Below are 7,364 nucleotides of genomic sequence, written 5' to 3'. Positions count from 1 at the left end.
TATAAAATATTACGCGTGTTCTGCACAGTCAATAATAATAATAATAATAATAATAATATCAGGACCTTAAATGTTTACATGTCTGTGTTTCCATGGCAACTGCACTGACTCTTGGGACAGTTTCCTGTGAGAATATCAGATTAGGTTATTTTGTGTGATGATGCTGCGATGCGCCTCCTTCACCCCCTTCACCTCCTTCTCCTCCTTCACCTCCTTCACCCCAGCATCAGTCAGAACATCCAGTGAGTCTGAGTGAAACTTGGTTCTGTTGGTGCATTTAATTTCTTCATTCAACCTTTATTTCTACAGGTTAGTTTCATTGAGCCACGAGGACTCGTTTACAAGAGAGACCTGATTTAAACAAAGAGCACAGATGAGATACAGACAACAATGAACAATCATACAAAAAGCATATAAAACAATAACGTAAATAAAATAAATTATATACAAACTAGTTAAAAAACAGCTACATTATTAAAGGGATGTAAAATATTAAAAACAGGAACGTGCCTGCGAGGGTTTTGCCAGGAACTTAACAGTTTAAAATCCCTTAAAGAGGTCAAGGTTGAGAGCTTCAGATCTTTATAGAATAAGGCCCTTTTGTCTAGTTCAGTCCTCATTGAGGGAACACTGCAGGTAATAATGTCCTGAGAGCGCACGCTGTAGCTGCACTCATGCAGTGACATGTAGGAGGAGATGTATGAAGGCAACAGACCAAGAAGTGATTTAAAGATGAAAATGTACCAGTGGGAGAGTCTGCGTGAAGTTAATGATGACCAGTTAACCATTGAGGGAGCAGTGGTGGGTACGGTAGGTACAGCCAGTTATGAATCTTAGTAATGATGGACAGAGTCCAACATCTGCAGGGTTCTTGTAGGAGCGTTCGTGTAAATAATGTCATCGTGGTTAATGGAGGGAAGGAAAGTCACAGTTACAAGATGTTTCCTAGCATTCAGAGTTAGACAGGATCTGTTTCTGAAAAAAGAAACCCAGTTTAACTTTCAGTTTCTTCACCAAGTTTTCAACATGGAGCTTTAAAGAGAGATGCAACTCGACCAAGATACCAGAGTATTTATGAGAATCGACAAACTCCGTAGACTTTCAGAGTCCGGTTAATGTGAGCCCAACAGCACAGGACGATGTTCTCTGTAAACTCTGTTTTCTTGCCTCACGGTGATCGTAATGGATTCCTCTGAAGCAGCGGGGGCGGTTTGTGATTAATGACGGTGAGTTCAGGGTCAGAGCCCCGTCTCTGCTGAAGCGTCCTTGAGTTTCACGCTGAATCCAAAGCAGCTGCGCTTCAGTTCACCTCTGGCCTCAGTGAAAGTGTTTCCTGCCATGGCGTGCAAAATTATCCTTCAGCTGCAGAAACTGTGCTACAGCTAATCTGCAGCTGTTCTAATAACCGAATGAACATTTTAATGAAAAAGGAGGAAAACAAGCTGATTTTCACTGTTGGTTCTTTGTGTTAGTGTTAGTTTTGTAACTTGTCCGACTGTCGATGATACATAAATTATTTAATCATAAAACCTGTGTCACTAAGGATTAGCTAAAAGCTAAAGGTATATCAAAATGTCAGAATATACTTACTCCTGCAGTTTAATCATTAAAATGTTAAATTTGAACAAATTATAAGGAAGAAGTCGAGTATATTTTCATTAACATTTAATCTTTCATTCAATTACTTCTTTTTACAAATCAGGTAATAAAAAATGCTTTTCATCTTTGCTCCTAAAAATTACAATTAATCCAAAGAATTGTTAATTTCTGATTATCGTATTGTTTAAAACAGATCAATGTTTTATATTTTGACGTTCTAATTGTGTCACTTTCTCAAGAGGCAAAAATAAAAATGGCTTTTGCAAAATAATGTATATAAATATTAACATGTCTCAGATTGTTTGTCCTTTTGTAAATTTGCTCACTCGTAAACAAAACCTCACAAACTGTCATAATGAGGACGCTGCATCAGTCACTGCAGGAAATGAAGGGAATTTATGGGATTTTTGTTATAAATAAATAAAATAAGGGTAAATCTGGAACCTATTAACATATATATTTTATTATAAATATAACGTGATTAATTAATTCACAAGTTGCGATTGTAAGACTCCTGTAACGAAGAGAAACCAGAGGGTTTGTCCTCACAAGGACTCTGTGGACACCTGAGAGCTGCTTCACCTCCACTCGTCGGTATAAATAGTCTCTGTGTGGTCACAAAGTCATCGGCTGAAGAACGATTGATTCACTCTTCTGTCTGTGGACAAGGTGATCCTGTCTGACATCCAAACAAGAAACACACTTATAGTTTTAAATTAATCCACTTTGCATGTCCAATCCGTCCTCCTTTTATTTCCCATAAACTTGTTTCTGTGTTTGAAGTGGAGCAAAACAGCTGGAAATATGCCCGAGGAAAAATAAATGTGCATCTTTTATTTGTCACTTTGGAGCATTTAGACTTAGAGGAACTTGTTTTCTAAGGATCTTCACCATAACGTTTTTTTTTTTAAGTACTAACTCAAGTTAAACCAACAGTTTACATCCTAATTAAACAAATCAAAGAAAACTGAAATGAATCTGATAACTACTGAGACAAAATCTAACAGCTGTAAAACATCATTCCATTCAATTATAAACAAACATCGTGTTTAGACTGTTTAAATCACATCTTTTGAGAAGTAATTTATAAAACCAAATTACCTGCCTGAGCATTATTGGATTTGGTACCTGGATGATTGAGCATGAACTTTGTTGCCTTGAACCACTTGGGCTGTGGCTGCCTGCCGGGGAGGAGTCGACGAGGGACAGGACGGCCCCCAGAAACTATCTTATCTCCAGCAAACTGGTTGGTCCACTTAAGGAGTGTACTTCTTGGTGGGAAACAGTTTACTTGGGACTCCTCAGACTGATGAAGCCCTCTGGATAGAGGGCGAAACGTCTCTACAGAAGATAAACTGTCCAGATGACCTGACTGAGCATCAGTGGATTTGATACCTGGATGATTGTGCATGAACTTTGAAGACCTTGCACAGTTTGAGGATGAACAGTGGTTTAAATACTGGAGATGTTTCTGCCCATGTCTGAGTTACCTGGACCTTTATTAGTGAAACTTTCAGAAAGTAACGTACCGTATACGTAACAAGTAACGTCTGGAGTCAACTCAGTTCCAGATGGTCGCCCCAGCTAATTAACTTTAGACAACAGAAAAGTCGCTGCGACTCAGTAGAGGCGTTCAGATCTGTTGACTTTATAAATCTGAGTCACTCACCGAAGTGATCCAGCTCTATTGAGTCACGCTCCACTCTTCCCATTCCACTGCCAAAAAAATAAAAATAGCAACGGACGTGAAGGATCCACATTTGTTGTTTATTTTACGTTTCCACACATCGATAAACAAACAGATGATGGAGCCAAACAAAAAGGAACAAAAGCATAAAATGAACAAACCAAATATAATTAACTGGAAATGTGAATCTGTGTTTTGTTGTGTATGTAAAACACATGTAAACTTGTTTGTACAACTCATCCACAGCACTTCTTTTTAACCGAAATCAGCAACCCGACTCATCTAAGTCTGCAGTGTCTCTGAGGATTCAGATGTTTGTTCTGCAAGTCCACTAACGTCCACTAACTTCTGGCAGCCAGAGGACATGTAGGATCTGGGTTAATTGGGACCTTGGACTTGTGGATCCTGATTCAGTGTGAGGATTCATGTCATTGGCCTGAGTCAGTCAGCGACAGTTTTACAAACACTGAGATATAACTTGCTGTGGCAGTAACTGAACATCATCCTCGGCACATGCTCTAAGCCAGGGGTTCCCAACTGCGGTCCTTGAGGAACACCATCCTGTGTTTTAGTTGTTTCCCTGCTTTGACACGCATGTTTTGAATGAATGGTGATTAACAGGCTTCTGCAGAGTTTGAGGAAGTAATTGTGTTGGAGCAGGGAAACAACTAAAACGTGTAGGGTGGTGTTCCTCGAGGACCAGGGTTAGGAACCGCTGCCCGAAGCTCATCAAACATGTTTCGCAAGATTTTGCTACATTGCATGAGATTGTGCAAAATATACTTTACAAGGTTGAACATGAGATGATCTCAAACTCTGGAATGAGCAGCGTTCCTTCAAGGAATATTTGGCTTTTAACAGTCGTTTCATCCATTTATGATCAAATTCTTCAGTTTATAAATCATAAATTATAAAGGAATTTCTGTAAATGATACTAGAGCTTTAAATCAGTGAAAGGTAATTTTATATTTTTCTCTCTAAATTAGGAAAACAAGTTAAAATACATTTTTGCACCAATAATGACCCCATCCATCCATCCATCCATCCATCCATCCACTGAAAATGTTTTTCTTCCACCTCTGTGCACTGAGCCAGCCCGTCAACCACAATCCTTCCTTCTGTATTTCTGCTGTTCTTCTCTCTAATGAGGAGTTGCAGGTCCGATCTCTCAGACGAGTTCTTGATGCTTGTTAAAAGTCGCCTCCATCTGGTTGTGCACGCAGAGGTGTGAGCGGCGTCAATTTGAGAGTGCCGTTAAGACAGCTCGTCTGGAGGAACCGCTCCTCGTTAATTTTTTTTCACCTCAACGAGAATCAAGAATCACCTCACGTCACGCAGCAGCTGCCTCGCCCAGATCCTCTCCACTCTCTTCACCTCCACTCCACAGAAATAAAAGCAGCTTCTGCACCAGTTTCTCTTTCCCCTCAGTGACCACCTTGACCTTTGACCTCAAGCTGATGCTCATCAGCTGAACTCTAATGTCCATCTAGTTCAGTCTGAAGCATTAGTCGCATTTAATGGCCGATTTAACAGATGGCACTTATGGGGGGCTGTTTTAAAGTTAGACAGTCAAAAATTAACATCAATATTTTGGTTTATTTAGCCTTTCATAAGAAAAAAATAGTTTTTTTTTTCAAAGTCATATTTTCACCATGTTATTCATATATTTATAAATGTCATAGTTCCAAACTAAATATTAAACTTATAAGCTAAATATTTAGATTACAAACTAAATATTTAACTTGCAAGCTAAATATTTAGTTCCAGATTAAATATTTGGTTTACAAACTAAATGTTTATGTCTAAGCTAAATGTTTAATTTACAAACTAAATATTTAACTTGCAAGTTAAATATTTAGTTAGCAAATTAAATGTTTATTTTGGACATTAAATATTTAGTTTGGAAAATAAATATTTAGGGCCGAGCTAAATATTTAGTTAGCAAATTAAACATTTATTTTGGAAATAAAATGTCTAGTTTGGAAAATAAATATTTAGCTCTGAGCTAAATTTTAGTTAGTAAATTAAATATGTATTTTGGAAATTAAATATTAAACTTTGAAAATAAATATTTAGGTTTGAGCTAAATATTTAGTTAACAAATTAAATATTTAGTTTAGGAATTAAATGTTTATCTTAGAAATTAAATGTTTATCTTAGAAATTAAATGTTTTGTTTGGAAATTAAATATTTAGCTTGGACAATAAGCATTTAGTTTGGAAATTAAATGTTTAGTTTTGAAAATAAATATTTAGCATGGAAATTAAATATTTAAGTTACACCTAAATATTTAGTTCATTAACCAAATATTTAACTTGCAATTTAAGCATTTAGCTTGTAAACTATATATTTAATTTGTAAATTAAATATTTAGTTTGGAATTGACATTTATAAATGTATCAATGACATGGTGAAAATATGACTTATGAAAGGCGACATAAACAAAAATATTGATGTTAATTTTTGACTGTGTAACTTGACTAACAGCACTCCATAGGCACTGGATGCATTCACTTTCAGCATTTTTTCATAGTGCAGTTCTTTTTGTATGTCTTTTTACAGCAGGGCTATTCAAATGGTGGTCCGGGGGCCAAATCAGGCCCATGAGTGCGTTCAGTTCGGTCCACCAATGGGTTCATTTTAAATAAAACTAGATTTTAAATCATAAAACAAACTCACTTAATTAGAAGAACTGCTTGATGTCTGCCCCCTGAGCTCTTGGCTTTCAGTAACTGTGCCCCCCCCTGAGCATTTTAGTAGAATGGCCCTGTTTTACAGTGATAAATGCATGTTGGACCCACTGTTTGTTCACTGAGACACAGCTGCTGTATCTAACTTTTAAATCAGAAGAATCGGAAATCACCATCTTCAGGCTAAAAGAACAAAACCAAAGTCAACGGTTTAAGGTGAATAAATGCTCAGGTATTATCTGAATCATAATTTTAATGTAGCCACAGAAATACATTTTTATCCCGTCATAACGTGCACACAGACACGAGCAAAAACACCATCAGCATTCGTCAATGGGTGGAAACTGTAAATACCGTTTCTCCTTTTATTTTTTGTCAAACATGATACATTTCTGTCTATTTCTGGAATCTGGACTGTTAGACACAACATGACATAAAATAATAAATAATAATTTTTTAAATGCTAATTTCAAAGCTGAGGCTTTTTTACTCAAGGACACTTCAGCAGAGACAAACGGCTAAAGCAGGAATTAAACTTATCTGTGACCGAATAAACAAAACAAATCAACAAACCTGCTGCCGCAGAGATAATTAAACACCCGGAGTAGATCTTTAACCAACTCTGAATTACAAATCCTTAACTTTTATGACTCAGTGAATCACTTCAAATTAGAGATAATCTGCCGATATCGGCTACTTCTTAAAAAGATGGTAATCAGCCACGCCTGCACACAATTAATCAATTACCAAGTACAAAAGAGACGATGCAGCAGCTGCTGAGCACTGTAGCTCACAATTAGTATAATTTTGTTTGTTTACATACAGAAACAGCCAAAGTGACCGATGACAGGTCGAGACAGTGTCGGTGGAAGAGCTGTGTGGGATGAGACGTCCAACAACTTTCATGTACTTGTACGTACTACTATTTATACACAGATAAATGGGCTTTGTTTACAGCGAGCGTGTACCTGCGTTTTAGAATGAACACATCTGGAAAACTACTGGAGCAAGGTCTTTCAAACGGCACCATCTGATTTTGATCTGGATAACATTTGTATGTCTGATTTTATAATTGGTAACGGGTACAATTTAGGAATTATTGTTATGATTTGTTAAATTAAAAATACCCCCCCCAATCAGGGCTTAATTTGTAAACTGATCAATGCCGGAATGCAAATAGTGGGCAGGTCAGCTGTTGTGGGGGTGGGGTGTCTGGGGACTCCTCCCCCAGGAATTTTTGAATAAAGTAGATGTGCATTTTGGTGTATTTTAACAGGTTGTTAAACACCTACGTTTACCTACATTTGTAAACACTCCACTTCAAGTATTTACTAGAACCCCCCCTCCTCCCTTTACTTGATGGTTCTGCACTCGACTCTTCTCCGCTG

The sequence above is a fragment of the Nematolebias whitei genome, chromosome 7, assembly GCF_014905685.2.
Source record: "Nematolebias whitei isolate Nwh7 chromosome 7, NemWhi1, whole genome shotgun sequence".
Lineage (NCBI taxonomy): Eukaryota > Metazoa > Chordata > Actinopteri > Cyprinodontiformes > Rivulidae > Nematolebias > Nematolebias whitei.
This window is presented reverse-complemented; position numbering follows the sequence as displayed.